The following is a 24,489-nucleotide window of genomic DNA, read 5'->3' as shown; positions in this document are numbered from 1 at the left end:
TGTCAGCTCCTTGCGCGTTATGTCGGCTCCTCGCGCATTTTTCCAGTTGGGCAGCTCACCTCCTCGGATCCCTTTCCAGCTTCCCTCGGCTGACAAAAGTCAAGTGAGATTGAAAGGTAAAAATTCAAACTTCTCTACACCACCTAGCCTGGATGTGGACACATATTACTCATATATTGCTTATATATTATAAATGTTGAATGTGTATATGGTGTTTACTTAGGAAACACAAACATGAAACTATATCATCATGTCTACTCTTAGTACCCTCTTGTTTATAATTTTCCAAATATTATCAGGCCTCTATAGGAGAAAAGAAACCCATTATGGTTTGTGGGTCCCAGATAGAGTCTGGAACATAATGAAATATTAAGATATGGAGGGTCATAAGCAGTAGTGAATTGTTTATTATTTGGAGAAAAATAAACCCAGAAACCATGGTTAGAAAATTTCCCCAAAACCAATAATGTACCATTTTTCCTTCACAGGAAAAAAAATTCCACATATGTTTCAAGCAAGTCTAGTAGGATGAAGGGAATCTACTTAGGTTTACAAGTAATATTATTGGACTGTTTCAGCAAACCTCAGAATATAATTTTATAATTTTAATACTACATGACATGAAAATAAAAATTCAAAAAGCACTGAAGTAAAATTAATGGTAAAAACTCCCTCTTAATTCATGCTCTCAGTTCTTAAATGTAGCTCTTTTGACCATTAACTTCTTCTGGTGTAAGTTATATCCTTGTGTATTTCTTGATATATCACCTCTCAGGAAAATCTACTGTTTCTGGAAAACGGAAGGTGAGAACTAGTTCTTTTTGCTCCTTGGACTTTCTGCCCTTTAAGGGTTTATTTTTTGTCTTTGTTTTATCATTTGGATATGTTTATATATTTAATGAAAAGTAACTTTCATTTCTGTATCCATCTATTTTGAACAGTTATCTCTGACTTAGCACAATGAATGATGAGGAATTTAGCATCTGTTACCTCTCCTCCAGTATCCTTCCACATCTCAAATTCTGTCTGATATCCTAATATTTTAATAATTTCGGGTATAAGTCAATATATTAGGTATACATTTCTTTAATTTTTTTAATGGTAAATTCATTCTGAAAATAGATTCCAATAAATAGCTTTTGTAATATTATTGTTACATGGCTACTGTTGACTAGGTAATGTGCTTGGATTTGTGTGCAAAAGGGTGTAATTCTTTATCTCTAGCAAAACTTTTCTTTCTGAAGGAGTCTATTCATGCATGTAGAACAATAGGAGCTTCTTAAATTTAATCTCTTGCCTAGGCTCATGCCATCATTTCAGTTTCTATATTTGAACAAAGACTTTAAAAAACAATACTATTTTTCCCAAGTTTCCAGTTGCATTTATTTTTATTCTCTTGACAGAAAAAATGTTTTCCATTTGTCATATTACTTACTCTAGCTCTTTTATCACATTATGTCTTGAATGGGCTAATCAGTAATGATTTCTTATTAGATCCTTTGGTCAGCTGACATTCTGAAATCTCTTGGTTGTATTCCTGTCCTACACACACAGTTTCTTGAATTTCAGTTCATGCCTCCCAATTCCTCTTTCTTAAAACTCCTCTTTCACTTGAATAAAAATGTCTTCCACTAATATAAAAAAAGCATGGAGATACATATACTGAGTTTTTCATGTCTGGAATATCTTTCATGGCTTTCATATTTTATTGGTAATTCTGTTGCCAGAGAATTCAGTATTGAAAATCTTTTCCCACAGGTTGAAGACATTTTTCCCCATTGTCTTTCAGAATTCAGAGTCACTAACAAGGAGTCAAATGCTAATGGACTTTTTCTTGGCACGGTGGGGAGAGGAAGGTTCTGCATGTTTTTAGGATCTTCTCATGATTCTTGTTCTGAGATTTAACTATGTGTCTAATACGTGTGGTTTTCTTTTGGTTTATGCAACATCTTTCATTCTGAAGACTTCTGTCTTTAGCCTTGAACAGTTCATGCTATTAATTATTTCCATCTACTCTCTTATCTCTTTTCCCTTTTCTGGAAAGTATATTTTATTGATGTTGATCTTCTTGGATTGATCTTCTGTGTCTCTGTTTCTCTTCATATATTCCATCATTTTAATCTTCTCCTCTACATTGGGGGAATTTTAAAATTTTTTTCTTTTAGAACTTAGTATTAATTTTGCTTTTATTTTTACAATTATAACTTTAATATCTATGAATACTTTCTTATTCTCTGCTTATTTTAAGTGATAGTTTTTTTCATGTATGCTGTATGTCTTTTTGAATCTCTTGAGAATGCCGGTTATAATTGGTTTCTGAACTTTGAGTTATTTCTGTTTTCTCTGCTACTGATATGTTACTTTTGTCTTTCCTTTCTCTCTTGTTTTTGTTTTATTCATCTTCATGAGTGTTTATTGTTTGCACATATTTATCCTTTATCAATGAAGGACTAAATTGATTATGATAGGTGGCTTGTTTTGGTTTCCCCTGTCATTATATTACTCGCCTCTGAGTGATTGTGCTGATTGCAGGCACCGCATCTATGCGGAAGGACAGCTACATAGGCAAATCCTCTCCTTTCCTGCCTGTTAGGAAGTGGGGAGGCATGAGATCTTTGTCACTATAAAGAAAACAGCATCTACCTTAGTTAAGCCTTCTCATGTGCTGACCTGAGCTATGACTCTGTTTGGGTTAATCTGCTTGTGCAATCCCATTCACCTTCTCTGCATTTCTACCAATGTCTTTTGTCCTTGCTTCTATTTTAATGACTTACTGTAAGATAGGAGGAGGTGGCAGAGAGCAATACATGTGCTTGGTCCATCATCTTGAGCCAGACATTTAAAAGGTATTTGAAAATATTATTAACCTTTTACATCATGAAGTTTTGCAAAATAACTTAAAATATGGGTGAAATATTTTAAATTTACTTGTGAATCATGTGGTGACAAGTTGTAATTCATGCTTGCAGCACTTTAAATAATTAGAGAAATACTTTGTGCTATAACAACTACACTTCCTAACAGTTGTTGAACATACCTCATGTGTCAAGCACTATTTTGACTATTTTACATATATTAACTTCATTCGTATACGCAAGAGTTTTGTGAGCTTTATACCACTATTAACTGCATTTTATACATTAGGAAACTGAACTTAGGTTGGTAAAGAGGCTTGTCCAAGGTGAAACAGCTACTCAACAACCAAGCCAAGATTCAGTCATATAGTCTTGACCCTGACTAAATTATATCATTACTGTGGTGAAAATGTTACAAAAATAAGATTATATTTGAAAATAAAAAAATAAAACAACTTGTTAGCTTTTTCATGGCCACTAGAATAAAAATATTTATTTTTAACAAATACAGTAATACATTTTTAGAAGATTGTTCAAAGTAATGTGTCAGTGTTACTTTTGGGGGCAAGAACATGAGACTTAGATGTACTCCCAGTTCCACCACATACTGTTTCTGCAACTAGTATAGATTTATTTGCCTTCTCTGCTCTTCAGTTTACTTTTCTATTACATGCTTATTTCATCCCTCATGAAATATGCATTAAATGCTAAGTTCCAGGCTCTATTCTAAGAGTGTGGGAAACAGTAATGAGCAGAAGATGATCCTTCAGGAAATGTATATTCTAGTGGGAAAAACAATCCATGGGTAAACACAAACTCAATATGGACTTCTTCTGCCAGCAATGAAACTAGCTTGTTTTTGAGCAGTTCTTCCATTCAAAACTAGAAACTGAGCAAAATATAAAATATCATCTATTAAAAGGCATGGGAGGGCTATTGCTAACAGCAAGATTTACCGGAGTCAAAATTCTGGAGAGAAGGCAGATGTAAATAGGTGAACTTGGCAGTTAAAGCTGTTTTTCCTCTTGCTGATGTCAATTCCAAAGCAGCTGTTGAGTAGCTGTGTAGATGAGAAGCTGAGCAGGAAGTGAAAGCTAAGAGGCTGAGAAATGGACCAGGGTTTTCAAAAATCAAAACTTGGAAATAATCAGGGCCTACAAACCTAAAAGCTCCCTTGCAAAACTCCTGACTTTCAGTTGGGACCCCGAAGGGCAGAAAAAGGCTACAGCCTAGGGTTAAGAATCAGCCGGTAATATCCCAGGACTCACAAGGACTGAAGACCAGTCTTGAATTAGCTCAGGACCTTGAAGATTGTTTCTTGCCCAATTGAATGCCAGAGTAAAAGAGAACATATTGATGGTTCTAAGCAATGATGGAGATGTTTTTGTAGAATAGAGAATAGGGGAGGAAAATGCTGGTCCTGCTGAGAGTGTGTTGAATTAAATGATTATGGGGTCCATATTGAATTGGAGAGGGAGTAAAAGCAAGAGAGGAGTCACAGGCTGGGAGAACAGGAATGGCTTCAAAATTGGAGGTCCTGGTGATTAGACACAGGGAAGCTGTGAACAGAAATCTCATTTTCCCAATTGAATAGTTCAAGGACTGAGTGATGACACACTTCAGATATGGTAAAGTGGTTGCTGGAGTGAAAAAACAAAATATAATTGAACAAGAACAGCTAGGTAGTTGGAAAAATTATCCAAATTCGATGGTGCAGTTGCATGGAATATTGGCAGGAATTAAATTGAGAGGAAGTCAAGGCCTCTCAGAATCAAAGTATTAGAAAAGTTACATAACTAATATTTTCTCTAAGATTTCAACTTTAACAGGAGAAATATTCACAAGGGAAAAAAATGCAAACTTTTTTTCTTTGCCTAAGGATCATATCTTTCCTCCTCTTCAATGTTTCTATTCTTCAATCTTTAAGAAAAAATATGTAATTTGAGGAAGGATATTTTTCAGTTTATTTGACAACTCAGACAAGTATCAAGAGAAGAAAACCCTAAATTTCATAGCTATTATTTTATTATAATCATAAGTAAATTGTTATTCTTCACAGTAATTTTTAAAAACAGATTAATGACCTAAACTCACTGTGTAACATCTGGTACACCTTATGTTGACTAAAAATCAATTAGAACTTTTAATTATTTTTATGCAACATCTGCAAGACAGTCTAATTCAAAGGCAAATTAAATGGTCTTTCTGGTGATGGTATAGAAAGATAGATTTACAGCTTAAGAAACTGCTCTTTCCTGGAGCGTACAATTGGAAAATATTTGGCTTGTCTTCTCTCATTTGGTTATCAGGTTTAATTTATGTGGTTAATAGTGTATATTGCTATATCTTAATAGATTTTGAGACCCAATATCAGAAATCATTGTTAAATTTTCTGACCGTTTCTTTTAACTCTAGCACTTGATTTCTTATCAAACTTTTTTCAAAGTTGGCAGACAATTTCAAATAATCCCCATATAATTAATTGCTCATGATATGATTTTCATCCTTCTGGTTTATCTTGAGCCATTGCCAGTGCTGTTTAAATCTTTTGATTAGGAGAGTCAGATGCAAACAGAAATATAATAGTGACCAAAAACTCTGGAGACAAAATTGGATGCTCTTTTCTAATCAACACAGATTCTAATCAACTCAGATGTCAGTTTTTAATCCTTGATTAATTATAATCATCTATAACAATCATTTTTATTACTCTCATAATTTTTGACGTTTGTTCTTCAACAGGATGCTAGTATTTTAAAAGAAAATGTAAATAAAACTCTCCCATCAAAATTGGCATTAATCTGTTGGATGATTGGTGCATGCTATTGACCTCTATTGCTTGTATTCTCATTATAATTGATTTTGGTTAATAGTAGCCATTTCTCAGTCTCATAGCTCAGCCACTAATTTTGTACGTGTATAAAATTCTTCTGAAATATTGTACTTTGTTTCTTGTTGCTATAATTGCTTTGGGAATGTCTTTCTTGTATATTCTATAGGTAACGTGCCTATGGTCTCTGATTTCTTCTACTTTTTTTTTTCAGAATTTGAATTCTTTTAATTATGTCATAAATTTATATGCATCTTTGCTTTGCTGGTACATAAAGGTTTTGATGATTTTCTAAACACTTCTAGAGGCTTTTTGATAATAGCATGAATGTATTTATGAAATATGTGAAAACTCTATTAAAGTTTACAGTAATCTAAACCAGTATGTATCAAACTTCAGTGTGCATGCTGTCACCGGGGGATCCTGTTACAAAGTCAGGTTCAGATTTACTAGGAATGAAGTGAGTTCTGAGATTCTTCATTTCTAATAAGCTCTCCAGTGATACCTATGCTATTGGTCCTCAGACCATAATTTGAAAAACAGATGTAAATAACTATATGTTTTGATATGTTTGAATATTTTCATCAAATAAAACTTTGAATATTATTGAGTATATTAGTTTTCTGTAGTTGTATGTAATGTACTATTCTTCTATCCTTTCATTCTAAAACTCCTTAGAAAAATAGTCTAATCTTATTTATCCAGTTTTTTATCAACCCTACTGGGACCACTTAAAATCAAATTTATGCCCACATTAGTTTCCATGACTGATCTTTTAATGTTCTGTATCAACCCCCTCATCTCCAAATCAAAGTTATTTATGCTCATTGCTCATAGCAAATTAATGGATAGAGTGCAAAGCCAAGCTGTCAAGGAAACAAGGAACATCGTACATCAGAGTGATTGTGACAAGAGAATCTGTGGTGCTAGAGATTTTGGTATTTAAGGACCTGAACATGGTGTTTGGGAAGGGAGGAAATCCCTGGTGCCAAGACGGGTATCTTGGAACAAACACCTTCAGTTACATGTGAATATGTTCTTATGCTGCTAGATAATGTTAAACCACACTAGTTGTGTACATGTGAATACGTTACTCTTACTTGTGAGGATTACCATATACATATCACATACGTATATATCAAACATGCATATACATACCAAAAATTTTAAGCTGTATCAGGTCAGTGCTATTGTTGTCTTGATCAGTTGTAAACCAGAGGACAAATTATGTTCAGCACAGGTCAGCATCTAATCAGTTATACACACATGTATATTTGTGTTTATATAATACACACACACACACACACACATACAAACCCATAGTGGCTCAGTGTCTGTAGTTTGCTTTCCCATTTGATCCCAGAGGTCAATGTATGGACCATTTTTTGGCCATTTCCTTTGTTTTCCCTTTGGTCTCCTTCCTAACAGTCCAACAAAAAAGGGTCTAACCAGTGTAGCCATTTTCTTGCTTCTCCCATAAGCGAAACCCCATGAACCATCATCCATAAAAATAATGCTCCTAGTATCTCTCAAATCCTTGAGTTATAACTGCTTGTCTGTGAAATTAGGAGAAGAGACTGGCAAGTAATACCCCTGTGCTAGATTGAATGCATTAATTTAAATATCAGGATAATACCTATGAATATCTATTTTCTCAAATAGCCTACAGTGATACTTATACTTTTACAGGATTTTGAGAGGAAGTGGGCATAATTATGCTGGCTTCTTGAATGTAACCTTAAAAGCATTAAAATAATAGTCTAGCATTTTTATAAACTAATGAGTATTTTTATTTTCTTTTGTAGTTTTCTTAACCTTTCTTTATTCATTAGAGAGCTATGATCCTCATAGCTCTCTAATTGATTATTAAAGTCATATTGGAAATGAACTATTATAACTTCAAAAGAAATTTGTTTATAAGTTGTGTGTTTTGTGTATGCATTTTTTCCCAGTAATTTTCACTGTAAACCAAGGCTATTTAATAAAATATTGACACATTATTGATCTGTGATTTGTCATGCCAGTTTCTAATTGCTAGATTTTAAAATAATCTCATATTATATTTTTATTCATTCAATTGTTCATTGAATGCATTGTTCAGAAATTCAAATCAGCACTGATTTACTTCCATTTGTCAATACACTGTGCCTGGGTCTAGTTTACTTGACTTGTGATGCTCCTCTACATTTTATGAGGTTTACAGTCATTGAACACTATACTCATTTTTCACAAATGATAGTTGCACATGGTCATTAATCATTTATCAATCTCTGAGTTTTTTCCCAAATAGTTCTTGCATCATGAAATGGAATTTCTGATAATGAGCATATACCAGAAGCCCATAAAACTGCTCAATTGATTCCTATGTTTTTCATACTCCATTTTAATTTTCTTTTACTTTTTATTTGGAACTCCATTTTTTCAAAGTTAAAAAAAATACAAGATCCAATTTTTGTTCTTCTGCTCCTTAAATATAATCATAAATACATAATTTATACATGCTATAAAGAGTACATTTCAATACAGAGATCAGCATTATATGCTTCTTATGGAAAGGAAAGGGAATTTTTAGATTAAAAAAGAAAGTCTTCCCTAGCAATACAACCCCAGATAGCTCAAAGTATACACTTGTTCTAAACACTCTGCCTGACTTGAGCAGTCAGAGTGCTCAAGTCTGCTTCCTGTAACATTGTTCCCTCTAGTTCTACAGTCCAAATTAGACCTAGCATGGCAGGCGCTTTTCTTCCTCATGCTAAAATTTATATTCCCCGTTGAGACCTCTACACTTTGTACTTGATGCATCTGTTCTTACTTAGGCAAGACTTTATGACCATGAGTGTTTTCTCAACCTCCATTTCTGTTTTCCAATAGACTTGCCTTTCTGTCTGTCCATCTTGTCTCTCTCCTCATGACCCCATCTCAAAGCTGTTTGTTTCTGCTCAGATGCTACATACCTGTTCCCAAGTCTGCTCTGGGACTTCCAACAGATACTGTCCAATTTACAAAAGAATGCAGTCCTGAAACTTCAGAGAATTCTGTTAGTGACAATAACTGTATTTTCCCTTACAGTATTCTGACTTTAGTCATGAAAATATTGACCAAGCATATTTTAATCATCATTTTATTCAAGGCTTCCTAAAAACAGAAACTCACTCAAAGTAGCATAAATATTTAAGGGTATGACAATGTTGTAGAAATGAATGAAATACAGCTGAGCATTCTGGTGACAGACACTGAGGTGTTGGAAGCCACTGAGAAAAGAGATAATGACTCTTTACCCCCAACTCTTCTTCTGGAGCCACTAGCTTTCTACTCCATCTTCTGTGTGTTTGCTTCAGGCTTCTCTCAGAAGAAAGGGGTTCCTTGCTTACATTAGATTTTTTTTTTCTTTTCAATCACTAAAACTCTTAAATGAGCTCAATTATAACACAACTCTGTATGCTCATATATCCATCCCTGCTACAATCAGCTGTGACTGAAAAAGAGGTAAGAGATATGATTCAAACAGCAAAGAAAAATTTACAAAATAAGGCTCCTTGCAGAGATATTCCCTGAAAGTGTCCACTGTAATCTGCTATTTTGTTCTATATATGTCAGCACTATCACAGATACTCACAAGTAATGTTTTCTTTAATGAAAAGAGCATAGGATCTTATAAAGTTTCAAGATATTTAAAATTTTTAAATGATGCAAACATCTCATGAACAATATGTATAGTAAATCTCTATTCTGTAATACTACAAATAAAACCTAGGGTTTAAGACACTATTTTAGGGAAAATGGCACTTTAATAAAATAAAAGTAATTCAATGGTAAAGACAATCAAGATTTTATTAGTTTTAATTAATATGGAGACAGAATAAAAAGACAATTTTTTTATCTGCTGATATTTTTATACTTTGGTTTTTGAAAAAATTTAAGGTAGTAAATAATCAGATTTTTTTCCTGAAAATCTGTTCTTTTACATAGAAGGTCAGAGTTCCATCCCATTTCTTTAATACGTACCATTAATATGGCTCAGGAAAAATTAACTGTAGTTGCCCAGGTAATGCACATTTTATTATAAAAACTGATTTAAATATTTCTCAATGTAAATAAATTTTAAGAATTTGCATTGTTTTAAGACAAAAAAACTTATCAGTGGTCTGTTGTGCAAATTTTAGAGTACTATCTTCTAAGTATTTTTAATGTATTACCTGAGTTGGCTATTTTCCACTGTACTTTTTTCTAAAATACCTCTCTAGGTCATATTCATCTCAGCACATTTTGGGTTTATGTTATTGTATAAATTCATTTCTTCATTACTTTGTTCCATAAGAAGGAATTATTGGGTTCTGTGAGATCTTCTGTATCTGAACAGGGCCAGTGCAGAGTACAGTGCTCTATTCCAAAGAGTGATAACAAACATTTTGCTGCTTCCTCCAAGGAAAGCCAGGTGCCCAGGGTTTGTACATAGAGCATATTTCTCAGGTCTCTGCAGCTTAGGAGCGAGATATTTTCTATTCTGTCATAAAACATAGCAATTTCTAATCCATAGTTAGGTTTTCTTTGATTTTAGCTTTATAAAAAATTTAACAATCTAATTAGTGGTAATTCTCATTAATTTGCATTTAATCAGGAATAAGTGTGCTCTCCTTGATAGTTCATGCTGAAAAATAAACTAAGATATAGGCAAACTCCATTAAAATATTCTTTCTATAGATATCTATGTAAAGAAGGAATAATTTTTGTGTTTTTCTTTATAAATGATTTCTCTTTATTCTTTTTTATAATCAGTGTCTATGTGCATTTAACTGATTTAACTGTATTTAAATTGAGTGCACTTGAATTGATAAAATCTATAATTTTATGCACAACTCTTCATAAACATATAAAATGTTAACATATACAAAATAGTTTTGTTGGTCAAAGTAATAAATTTAGAGATAAAGTAATTGCTTCTCATTCTCCTCTGGCTCTCCTCATCAGCTTTTTATCTGTGATCTAGTATTAATTGACAAGACATTATCATCATATATGATATCAAAATAAAAAGCACAGTTGTGCTGTTGATCATGATTGTAAATAAATATCAGAAAATTGATGTTGGTTATCTGAATACCATTAAATATCCCATTCCATAATTCCATCGTGCAGTGTATCTAAGATTTAATTGCAATTAATGTTGCTAGATTACTTACCAGAAGATTGTAGTGATTCACAACCCCAGAAGTAGTGGGTAGAGTGACATTTTAAAAAAATCTTTGCCAGTATTCATGTTATTGTTCTTCAGTACTTTTTTTCCACTCAGAATGGAAGGTTATACGTTGTTGTTTTGACTTGCTTTTCCCTTACTAATAGTGAGATAGATCATTGTTTGACAACTGTATTGATGATGTACATTTCCTCTTCTATGAGTCTCATTTGTATTCTTGCTTAAATTTTTTTAGTAGTTTGTTGTTACCAGATAAATTTACAGGTTTTTCAGGCCATACATTTATTTATATGCCAGAGGTTTTGCAGATATATCTCACAGCCTATCATTGTTCTGGTTTTTGTCACTTAAACAATAAAGTATGTAATTAAGTCTATCTATTCTTTATGGATTTATTCCTGTTTTGCTTCATACGATTCCTTCTAATTCAGGTTATTTTTTTCCTTTCTTTAGTATCTTACATTTAAATGAAAGAATGTCACTCAGTTTTACAAATAAAGACACAATGACCTAGAAAGTTCAGTGACTTTAAGTAACTCTGTAGCCCTTTTCAATTACTACTCATTTTTGCTATCTTTATCATAGCCATTGTAGTAATACATGGCATCTGCTCTATTGAACATCTGTTATCAGGTGTCTGGTAACCTTTTTCCCTCTTGCTTTTTAAAGGCCTTAAACGTTCATTAGCAAACAGCAATTTTTATCCATGTATTTTGATCTCACTCCCATATCCAAACTGATCTAGATTGGATTAAGCTAACCATCCCATCTCATTTCCAGCCCATTTAGAGTCAGTGGATCTCTAGGAAATGTTGGGGTGGGAGAGGGGAAGTAGCAAAAAAGAAGCCTTTCAGTTTTCCTCTTTTTGTGGTGCTAAGATACAAAACTTAGAACATCTTCTGCCTCCTTGCTATGAACATGGAAGCCAGCTGAAGATGGACCTATACTCAAAAGAGGTGTCACTCAGACATAGATGCTGTGATATGTGAAAGGTGACTCAAGCCCTACCAGAGGCAAGTTCTATCAGTGGAACTTTCAGTTAAAAGAGCCAGATAATTCCTTCTGACATTAAGCCATTTTCAGATGTACCCTCTCCCCTCCCCTATACATCATAAAAAGTCATCAAAGACATTCGCTAATTTTGGAAAATATAAACTATGGAGTGGAAGCAGAATCTAATATTTAAATATTCTAATGCAGTCTGCCTTTTGAGCTTTCTTAATCTAAATTGTAATATTATATTTTACTTACAATGTAAAATCTTATCTTTTACTCATAAAATACTTTTAAAGAGAGAATAGGTAACATGTAGAATCTATATGTGGTTCTTTTGATACTATCCAGAATATTCTCCAAGTCTCAACTTTATAGCTTAGTTATGACTTTTCCTCCTGTATTGGTTCCTCCTTAAATTATTATTTTAACATCACCACAGATCAGATGAATATATCTTAATTTTATGCATAATCTTATTTTTTAAGTAGCCAAGTGTTCTGGGTAGAAAAATTAGTTATCTTAAACAATTGGCTTCAAATTCTTCTTTATAAAAAAGCTTTTTCTAATTAGAAGGTTCCTGAGTACAGTCATCCTTTAGGATCCATGGAGGATTGATTCCAGGGCCTTCTGAGGATACTAAAATCCACAGATGCTCAAGTCTCTTATATAAAATGGTATAGTATTTTCATACAACCTATGCATATCCTCCTACATATTTTATACATTTCTAGATTACTTATAACTAATACAATATAAATGCACTGTGAATAGTTGCAGATACAATGTAAATGTTATGCAGGTAGTTCCCAGTGAGTGGCACATTCAAGTTTTGTCTTCTGGAACATCCTGGAGTTTTTTTCTTCCCCTAGTATTTTCCATCAGAGTTTGATAAAATTTGTAGATGTGGAACCTGAGGAAGTGGAAGGCTGAATCTGTACAACTTTAGCCATGACACATGTGGCCGTGAGGTCATGGATTGAAAGGGACAGGGAAGCAGATGAAAATGTGCTGTGTCATCAGTTGTAGTGCTTGGAATTTGGGGCAAGGACCAAGAGAGAAGAGAAAAGTTGGAGACTTTAAAAGCAGGAGATTTTACTATTCAGTTTTAAGTTGTTTCCTATGCTAGATGAATGTGTTTTAGAAACGGCACTGTGTGCATAGAATGGCATGTTGCTCACTGCATTGAAGTAAATTCAGCTGCAGGAGGTCACAGGTGATTCATGATAATCACTGAAAATTATTTTTTCAGTGGAAGAGTAGGAATTTAGGTAACTGGTTCAATTTGTTTACATTTTGGTAGGAGGGAACACTGTTCTGCAATGAGTAAAATGTGATTTTTATTTAGAAATTCTTTGTTTGGGCACCAGTGAAATTAATTACATAAATAGCCAGAACCTCAATTTTAAGAAACAGTACTATATATTACATCCAATTTTTTAAAAAAGATTATATGAAACTATTAACTCAAATTAAAAATGGAAAATGTCCACTGACATTTATTGAACGTTATTTAATTTATTATTTAATGTCAATAGCTACAGTCATTTAAGCAAATTAGGCCATTATTTTTACATTTTATTTCAGTTGCTTCAAACATGAGTACTGTATATGCAGTATACAGTGTGTTTTAAAAGAAAAACCCAATATACTATATTGATATATAAATTAAGTTGCCTGCTGTATTTCAGATATTTATTTGCCAATACACATTTTCTCTGAAAAAAACAGGTTTCAACAAACTTGTGGTTGCCAGGGGGGAGGGGGGTGGGAAAGGACAGACTAGTAGTCCAAATTTGTAGATACTGACAGGTATATATAGAATAGATAAACAAAATTATACTGTATAGCACAGGGAAATATATACAAGATCTTGTGATAGCTCATGGTGGAAAAGAATGTGACAATGAGTATGTGTATTTTCATGTATAACTGAAAAATTGTGCTCTACACTGGAAATTGAACCAACATTGTAAACTGACCATAACTCAATAAAATAAAATTAAAACAAAAACCAAAATCCAAGAAACAGGCTGCTTTCCAGATGGAATGAAACGCATATCAACTTGCCAGTGTATGAACAATCCAGATCTAGTTTTGAAGATAATTAGTTACACCATATCCAAAACAAAAATATCATATCATATACTATTTAATATTTTCTCAAATGTATGTCATTGGTTGTCAGTTTTCCTTCAAATGTTCATTGCAACAGCTCTTAGAAATATCATTTGTGGTACAGCATTTTTCCAAATTCCTATGAACCATTTTGGCTTTCTTTAGAAATAACACATGGTAGAAAACCCTACTGCATTTTGTCCCTCAAATGCTTGTGTAATGCTTTGTGTATTGCTAAATCTTTATGGAAGATCGAAAAAGAAGGGGTTATGTCAGAGACAATTAAAGAGTAGATAACATTTTTTCAGGTAGCTGAGGAAGCAAACACCATCTTGGAAGCTTCAGTAACAATGTTAAAGCACTTTCCCTACTGCCTTTTGCAGAGAAACTAAAGGATTTCCCTCTAAAGTTCCCCCCCCCCAAAGTTGATCTTGATTATGATTTCTTATTTACTTTTCTTTTTTTTAAAGAAGCCAAGTAGACGATGAAACAAGAAATTTTTGGAAGAATCTGAATTTCTCTGATTTTTTTAAAATGACTTGTGATATTTTGTAGAAACTATTAGCAAGATGTTAAGAATAATTTTAGGTTTAAAGGGTGGCAATGGATTATAAACAAAAGGAGTGTAGACACTTCCATACACCATTTGGCATATTAAAGAGAGAAAAAAAGAAAAAAAACTCCTGGCAGTCAGACATTTTATGAAATATCATGGACTACTCTAATTGTAGAAATGTAAGTTTTAATAAGATTATAATATCCCTGAAGCTAGGGATTATGTGATAGCCAAGTTCTGATATCCTTGGTCACCCAGCAGAGTGCCAGGTCCTCCAATGTACAGTTTTGGTTAAATCTATTTGAATTGTTTTTAATCCTTCTAGAAACTTACTCTTCACTGCAGTATAATTTTATATAATGGACATTTCAAAGCAACCTCTGGGAAATGTGGTTGGGTTACTGACCTTGGATCCTCCAAACTGCAGTGGAAACAAACTGTGAATCGAATGGAAAATGGTAAAGCACTGATGAGATTCAGAGGAAATTGAAATTGGGCTCAGAGTTGCCCAGGAAATCATTATTTTAACATATGATAAAGAAGGGAGAGTCAAAGAATCTTAGAGAAAAGAAAATCACAGAATTTTCTGCTTATTATTAGGTCGTGTTTTATTATAAGGTAGTGTTTTCTATCCAAGGGTCAGAAACCAGGTAGGGAAAAAACAACAACAACTAGACATGTGTGTGGGGCAGGCTTTGAAGGGAGGATTGAGAAAAGGATATTATAAATCTAGGTGATATATTCTTGGAAGAAGGAACTTGGCCATTTCAACAACTCATTCATCAGCATAATTCACTGATGTCTTCACTTTAAAGATTTACTGGCAGCTACGAAATATATTTTAATAGTAATGAGTCCAACTAGCATGTGTCTTGGTGTGTTGGAAGAAGCATGGATAAAAGGGACTCTTGTTTTTAATTTCTTAACTGCTTAACGATAGCCTTTAAAGGACTCTTAAAATAAAATTCCCTTTTATTTGTGAATGATGGAAGAATTTTCAGAAGCATAAAGACTTTGATTGAAGACAGTCAAACATGACCGTATATGTCTTGCTAAACACATTAATTTCATCCATGCAACTAATAGCAAGTTTGGATTTTTCACCTCCTTTAATTGCATTACCTCTAAAATACAGCAACATTTCCATTCTTGAAGAGGTAAAATACAGTCTCTGTCAAATCAATAAATTAATTTTTAAACATTTAAATTTACATAAGTTTAACCTTAACAAATAATTTTTGGAGGCAACAAAATTGTCAGAACTGGTTTGAGCTATGACTCTTGCCCATGACAAGGAAATATTACTATGCAAGATTAAAAAGGACTGTTTTTGAAATATCTATAACCTATTCCCCTCTGTTTCTTTTCTTTCTTTCTTTTTTTTTTGGCAAATGAAAGCATTTAATGTAATCATCTCTGTAACATGTCATGATGTATACAGTGATGAATGTACTGAAGTATGTACCATATATTCAGATTACGGCTTGTTCTAGGGATTGCACAGAAAGGAATAGTACAGACAGCTCAAATGGTTCTTAGTTACAGCAATCTCTGTTATATGAAATCTTTTCTCAGGATTGTTTTTCAATAGATAGTAGCTAATATTTGAAATTAAAATGTACATTTTAAAAAGCATATGATTTAATCTAAAATTCTCTATTGAGTATATGCTCAATCTCAAAATGATCCTTTTTTGGGGAGAGTCTTTTTTTTTAAACTTTTTTTTATTGAGTTATAGTCATTTTACAATGTTGTGTCAAATTCCAATCTAGAGCACAATTTTTCAGTTATACATGAACATACATATATTCATTGTCACATTTTTTTCTCTGTGAGCTACCACAAGATCTTATATATATTTCCCTGTGCTATACAGTATAATCTTGTTTATCTATTCTATATATGCCTGTCAGTATCTACAAATTTTTGAGGAATCCTCTGTTAGTTGCCTTCATAACTGACCATAAGTTACTTTTTTTGCTTTAAATTTATGATTTTATTTACTTTTCCAGCAGCAAATATCTTACCTGTATCTGTATCCATTTATGCTACCTTACCTCTTTTTATGACTAATGAACTGTTCCTGGCAGTTCTGTGCACTGGATCCCGTGCCCTCTTACCTAATTCAAGGAGTTTCCTTCTTCAGTTATCCCTTCTCTCTCATAAGCATCACCTGTGTCCATACTGAATCATTCTCATCAGTAAACATATTAGAATATTTACTGTCTTAAAAGCAACCTGCTCCAGTTCTCATGTTATTTTTTCTGCTCGCCTTTTAAAAATTTTTAATATTTTTTTAATTGAAGTACAGTCAGTTATAAAATGTCAGTCTCTTTTGTACTGCACAATGTCCCAGTCATGCACATACATACATATGTCCATTTTCATTTTTTTGCCATTAAAAGTTATTACATAGGGAACTATGTATAGCATAGGAAACTATGCTATACATAGCATACAAAAGGAATTTTTTAAAATCAAAATTTTTATATATAGTGGCGAACATTTGTAAATCTCAAACTCCCAAATTTATCCCCTCCCACCCCCTTTCCCCAGTAACCATTAGATTGTTTACTATGTCTGCGGGTCTGTTTCTGTTTTGTAGATGAGTTCATAGTGTCCTTTTTTTTTTTTTTAAGATTCCACATATGAGTAATATCATATGGTATTTTTCTTTCTCTTTCTGGCTTACTTTTCTTAGAATGACGATCTCTAGGTCCATCCATGTTGCTGCAAATGGCATTATTTTATTCTTTTTTATGGCAGAGTGTCACTTATTTTTTTAACTGAGGTAAAATTGACATAGCATATTAGTTTCAGGTGTAATCTCAAAATATTTTTCTTTTTAATAATAAAGTTGTTATATAATAACATTCAACCTGAGTCTTGGATAGCATAAGACTAACAGTTATTTTAGAGTTTTCTTTAAGATGAAAGAAATCCCTCTCACTACAGGGTAGAACATCTGAATGCTTTTCATTTATAGATCAAAAAGATGAATCTTGCAGGTAATCTGCCCAGCTAATAATAACTATGGGTCACCACAGTTCACAAAGTGTGTCTGAATTGGTGACCTTCACAGGCACAATCTGTTTTTGTGAAACTACTACAGTATGCATAAGTAGATTTTTTTTTCAATTAGAATTACAAAAAGTTAGCCTAGCCATAATGTTGTCAAGTCACAATCACAATAAAGATTGTATATTTATTACAATCCACTGTGTGCTAAGTTCCATGTGAGCTTCTAGGTGTTCAGACATCAAAGGCTGGGACCTTGACCTCTGGGAGTTCATAGTAAGAGAAGATACTAACAATACAATGAAGTGTCTAAATATTAAATGCTATAAATACAAATAATAGAGGGAGGTGGAATTCCTAAGTCAGCTGGAGGGTGGAGTTAATCAGAGAAAGTATTTTGACAGATATTTTAGAACCAATTATTTACAGTTTAGTTCAGGATTTGGGGGTGAGTTGGGTGGTAGAAAGAAAGCAGATGATGATATAAGGTTGAAAAGAAAAAGGGCTATGTTTTAGAAATACCTAAAAATGTAGAAAACCATATGTTACAGGAGAATCACAAGAACTTGAGTATGTTGTAACAAAACTTAGTTGTGGAAAAGATCTAAAAGACATTAAATATTGTTAGAACAAAGTGTAAATGTGATAGATAAGATTAAAGTGGTGGTTAGAGACCAAATCACATTTGATGCCAAATGCTATCCATGAAAAGGAGTTTGGACTTTGTAAAGTTAACTTGTAGTCATTGATGGTTTTAAGCAAGGGAATGACATGATGACATACATTTTTGGGAAAAGGAGGGTTAGAAATTGTTAAAATTGGAGACAGAGAGACAAGATATAATAGAAATTCTAGTAAGAAGCAAAAAATACTTGGACTAAGATAACTGTTTTGGGGATGAAAGAACCTAGGCAAATTAAATAGGATTTTGTGGGAATAGAATCTAGGGCAAATGCTTAGAGTAAAGAGAGAGAAGTCTTGTTATCCATCTTGGTTCATTGAGTGGATGATGGTGTCATTCCTTGAAATTAGGGGCATAAAGAGAAAGACAGGAAGGTAGGAGTAGAGGGGGCAGATAATGAGTTTAATGCATGAAATATGATTACTAGTAGAAAACTGAATGTATATCTGAGGCTCAAGAAAAATGAGCACTGAGGATGTAAATTTGGGAGTCATGTAGTGTTCTTATGTCTATTCCTGTGTACTTCTGTTATTAGATTGAGAAAATTTTAAAGAAGAAAATTGTCACCTGAATAGGGTGAAAGGGATTTTTTCATTATTTAAGCAATATATTAAACATCAAAGGCATATGAATAATTTAAAATGGTTTCAGTTAGTCTATTTCCTCCTTTTTATCTTTTTTAATAGAATATTTATATGTTGTCCATTACTTATTAGTCTAGAAGACACATCCTCATATGCATATGTTAACAGGAAATTGAATATGAACCATCACAATGAAGGCCCATAGTAATTTAATATGACAATGACTTAGACTGTTGGAAAACTAAAATTATTTTTAAACAAGACACTAGCCACCTCATATATTTGTGATTTTTTTTGCAAGAAAATTCAAAAGTACAACATAATGGCATTGTGCTATCCATTTTTGGGGGGAGGTGTAGGGGGAGAATCAGGTTTATTTCTTTATTTACCTTAGTGGAAGTACTGGGGATTGAACCCAGGACCTCATGCGTGGTAAGCATGCACTCTACCACTGAGCTATATACCCTATGCATTGTGATATCCATTTTGAGAAACTACAATTAAATAGGAAAAAGCAGAAAATACAATCAGTTTTATATCAAGATTCTTACTAGAAAAATACTGGTTTAGAAATGATAAGCTAATCAAATATTTTTGAAATGCAAAGCCTTATTGCTGATAATTATTTTTTCAAACATTGTTTATAATGTTTTGTGGGTAAAAAGACCAGTAAGTATAGTAAACTGTTTATTAGATTCAACAATACTGTGAACAAAAAAGAAAGACTAACATAGACTACTTAATTGTAAAGTTTCCTTAGTTCTGTTGGGCTAATGTAGCTTGCTCAAACTTCTTCAAAAGAGCAGAAAATTAGATCACAATGAGGATGAGCAAACAGAAATATCTCTCCCTTAAGACTTTGTATAACCAATAGCAGAAATATACCCTCATATTTGAAATATTTTATCCACAATTCACTTGGGTAAATATTTATAGGAATTTTATTGATAAATAAATGGAAGGTCCTAATTTTTCAAGTCAATAAAATGATTTCTATATTTTAATTAACTACCAAAGTTGACTTCTAATTCCTCCCAATATTGCACCTTGTAAACTACTCTAGATTTTGTGCACAAATTGTAGCAGATGGGACCATGGCTGTAGCTCTGACTGTGGCAAATCAAGTTTCTTTAGCCATTCCCTGTGCCAAACAGGGTCTCCCTTCCTATCCTTCCTTCCCCAAAGAACTCTGCCACAGCTTCATCTTTCCCTGAGAATAATTTCCTTTGAACATCGGGGATTCTTGGTGCTCTTTTGATTTACAAATTTTTCCTCCTATACCTCAGAAGTAATAGTATTCCCTCCTAATGTTTTTCAGATCTGCACCATTATGAATCTTCTGAAAGTATCCATGTTCCTATCCTAATCCTCAACCCAGCTCAATAATCAAGAAAGCTACATTGACATGCAAAATTTCAGGGCATTTGCTATGAAAACATGCATGAAAATGGCCGGTTTCCTGACAAAAGACCTAAATTCCAATAACATTTACATATAACTGTGCATCTTTGTTCTGCATGTGGTCATCTTTATCTTCCAGAATTAGGAAGCTGTACAATCTGTCACTTAAGCTATTTTACATTCTGGAGTACACGTTTCAAAATCAGTTCAATATCTGCTTGCGTTAAGGAAAGATCAATGTTGACCCTAAAAGGATCCTGTTTTGAAAATGTATAGTCATTCCTAATCCTAGAAATACTTCTGCACACATTCTAGTTTCTTTGTTCCTTGCCAGTATCAACCAGTAGTGAGAATTATATAATTTTTAGTGATATGTTCCAAGGAAGACAATGCCTCTGAGATAATAAACCATGAGACTTAAATTAGGGATGCAATTCCAATATATATTATAAAATTTAACAACTTATAAATTTTAATGAATTGTATTGGTTATACATCTAATGTGCAATTTTAAAAGATTACCACATTTAAAATTCCTTGTTCCATATCTCTCATTCATATTTGGACTTTTCTTTCTATTAAAGAAATTAATGCAAAGGAAAAGTTTTCATCATTACAGCATCTAAGTATAAGAAAACAATTAAAGAAAGGATCTCTAATTCCAGAAGTATGAAGTAAAACTATGTTTTACTCTGGATACTGAAGTGTATCTATGTAAAATCTGTAAACAAACCTATGCACATATACGTAATCATGAAAATCCATCTTCCTACTTCACTCCTGTGTGAAATGAACACCCTTAAAAAATGGTCTCTGACTGAATCAGCCAAATATTTTAACTTTTTATTAGAAAAAGTTTAAGGGGTTTATAATTCTATACACTAATACTTGTTCTGAAGTATCTGCTTAACATTAAGAACTTTGTAAAAGCTCAGTAAGTCACTATTGGTTGAAAAAATACAAGTACATTTAACAATTTAAATAATTAAATATATATGTCCTTGCCTTGTACCCTAATGTTCAATATTCTGGAAAGCACCTGGCAATCTTAACAATGAGGGTAATAGACTAGATGACTCCTTAGTCCCTTTTAGCTTTAAGTTTTATGGAGAACTGTGGGAAGTCCCTCTTCACAAGAAGGATCTTCAGTGCAGATTAGAAATGTTATCCGTGTCTGTTCTCCAAGAAGGGAGGAAGTTCAGAGTTTGAATGGCCCTAATGAAACTCCTTGCTGTGCAACAGAGAGCCAGCAATTTGAGGTTTTTGATGTGGGGTAATCTCTAAAATGGAATAACTGCATTGTCACTGAGTGTTCTGTTCTTATAACAGAGACCTTGTCTCCCTTTTCTTCTTCCCATTTGAAAACAATTCGTCTACGAGACAATTATAATATATTGTAATTTATTGTAATGATTTAAAGAAACTATATTAAACTTCACTTTAATAGATACCACCCCCACACCATCACCACCTCCACGATTGTCTTGAGCTTTCTGTATCCCTGCTTTCATCTAATTGGAGATTTGTAGAAAGTACTTAATTTATCCATTTTTCTTTCAAAGATTAGCTAATGCCTTTTCTTGGAAGCCTCCTTAGAAGTAAGAAAAACTGATGTAATGTATTTACAGCTCTATGTCATGGCATACGTGCTATTTGTTATTTTACTGTGTGACTTCTAATACTCGTCTCAGATATAGCACTGTACTTTCCTCTAGCTCATGTCCTTTTCTGACATCTGACCAGATCCTGCATACTTAGATGCAGTGTCCAGCTTGGTCAGTTCATGGGCTCATAATCCTAACTTTGATCATTTGGAAAGTGCCTTTTCCTTCTCCCTTCATTTCCCTTCCCATCATCTCTGTCTCACTTCTGCTCATGAGCTCTTAATATGACGTGGCTTTTAAGTTAACAATATGCTTGAAAATATTGTAATATTTTAAATATTTGCAATACTTTAGATGTTTATATTTTCAAAATTCTAATAGTGTGAATTTTGTATTGTTTATATTTGGATATTTCCTGAAGATTTGCTTCAATATTGGAAATCCTCTTGTTTGCCAGGAAAAAAAAAGTTTTCTCTGGAATTCTTCAGAATGAGATCCTTCTCTTCTGTAAATCAGCTTCTTCTGTATTTACAATTAGCTAATGGTTGTGCCCTAACCATAGAATCAAAGTTGACTTCGTCTTACTTTATCGCTTTCACCACGTCTTATTAAGTATCATTGCTTCCTGAAAATGTTTTCCATTTCCCTTTGAGTTCACTAAGTGATCCCCCTTCTGGGTCCCCAATAAATATTACTGTAATTATTTTACATTTCTAACTGCTTCAGTCTTTGAAGCAGGAACTTGGCAGATATGTATCTGCGACCTGATATAGGGCCAAACACATAGACAATCAATAGAATGTTTGTTGAACTGAACCAAATCGAACTTTTCCATTCTACTTAAAACCTTCATTTTGAATATATATTTATTTAAAAATATGTTCTCCAGTGTTTCAGTGTACATTTTGTGTATTAATAGAATACCATAAAGACTTAATAATTTTGCAATTAATTTAATGTTATAGTAACCATATCCAGGTCAGTCGGTTGGTCGGTCGGTCTGTCTGTCTGTCTATGTATCTATCTATCTATCTCAATTATCTCAAGGTTTTAGACTTTTGACAGTCAGTGTGTGACAAGTTATAAATGTAACTTTACTGTTGAATAAGTATAATAGGTGAGTTTCCTGGGGTGGGGGGGATACATTTTAGATGATAATTTGGAAGCATATATAATTTAACTTTTTTTTTAAGTTCTCTGTATCCTTTTTATTTTTATTTTATTAACATTTTTATTGATTTATAATCATTTTACAATGTTGTGTCAAATTCCAGTGCTCAGCACAATTTTTCAGTCATTCATGGACATATACACACTCATTGTCACATTTTTTTCTCTGTTAGCTACCATAAGATCTTGTGTATATTTCCCTGTGCTATAAATTACAAAATTGTAGAATAGATAAACAAGATTATAATTTAACTTTTGAAGTGTGCAAATGATAGGCTGCTATCCCATCAAAAATAAGAATAACAGACTCAGAATAATTCACATTCTCACCTATGAATTCCTCTTATCTCTACCATAACTGTCATGCAATTAATTAAAACTCACTGGGATATCGTGGTGAAAAATTTAACATCATGTGGTTACTTCTATTAATAATATCATTTTTTTTGTCAAGTTTAATAACAAATGAGTTTATCTAGCTGGAAAAAGTTAGACAAAGATAGATGGACAAGTAATTCTTTGTTGTCAATTAGCTTAAGAAATGCAGATTTTCTTTGAAAATATATCAAACTTGATGCATTTTTCACTTCTGAGTTTACTTTAAAATATTTTATGTGACAACTGTAATATAGGTAATTTAGTTTAAGGTAGTTATAGAGCTAATAGTTTTAGAATTTTCTTGTTACACCACGTAAAGTTCTTTGTACCATCTATTAAGTCATACAACATTTGAGTGGAAATAAGTATTTCTAGGCATTGAATAAATTATACTGCTGTTTCAAATAACATACTGGACTCAATTCTAACTAGGCCAAGAAATATTAGAATTGAAATATTCTGAGTTTTTTTTTTATATTCACTAGATACGTTATCAAGTAATCCTCATATGTAAATGGCAGAAGTAATTATTGTGAAAATTAGGTGGCAATTTTTATTAAAATTGAAAGTATTTATTCTGCAAGTTATTATATTCATTATTCAGTAATACATTAAAGTGTGCTCCAATCACCATTGTGTATATCATCAACGTGCTTTTGTGCTTCATTAAACAGTAACTGATTGAAAGCTAATGTTCATCATGCGTCAGTCTCCTCAAGATAGATCATTTTGCTATTCAATGCCAAATTACAAAATATTATCAATTACCAGCAACATTTCTTTATTTTACTTCTTATTATAGTAAATTCAGAGATCAAACTGATGGTATATCAGATAAATCAAATAATACATTTTAATTTAAGAAGCAAAAGGCCAGGCACATTGCTCTATGGGGAATAATAATTCCTTGATTGAGAACAGAAGGAGGTTGTAAGCTTTTGGGTAATGGGACAGAGTTGTGATACGCTGATTTGAACCCTGAATAAATTGTGAATGCTTCTTGTCTCTCTTGGGAATTCTAAATCACTTTAAAATTTTGGTTTCTTTAGGGCACTTAAGGATTAACATTAATTAAATAGTATTTTAGGTTTCCATTTATGCAGACT

At 32.8% G+C, this 24,489-nt stretch overlaps 1 protein-coding gene and 1 non-coding gene across 8 annotated transcripts in view; one reads left to right on the top strand and one right to left on the bottom strand.

Moving 5' to 3' along the window:
- Positions 1-24,489, top strand: part of SPAG16 (sperm associated antigen 16) — a 774,084-nt gene that overhangs the window by 185,106 nt on the left and 564,489 nt on the right. The window lies entirely within an intron of this gene.
- TRNAG-ACC (transfer RNA glycine (anticodon ACC)) lies at positions 19,225-19,296 on the bottom strand. Its single transcript has one exon. It is a non-coding gene; the product is annotated as a tRNA-Gly (tRNA).

Source organism: Vicugna pacos, chromosome 5 (assembly GCF_048564905.1).
Source record: "Vicugna pacos chromosome 5, VicPac4, whole genome shotgun sequence".
NCBI classification, from domain to species: Eukaryota; Metazoa; Chordata; class Mammalia; order Artiodactyla; family Camelidae; genus Vicugna; species Vicugna pacos.
This window is presented reverse-complemented; position numbering and strand designations above follow the sequence as displayed.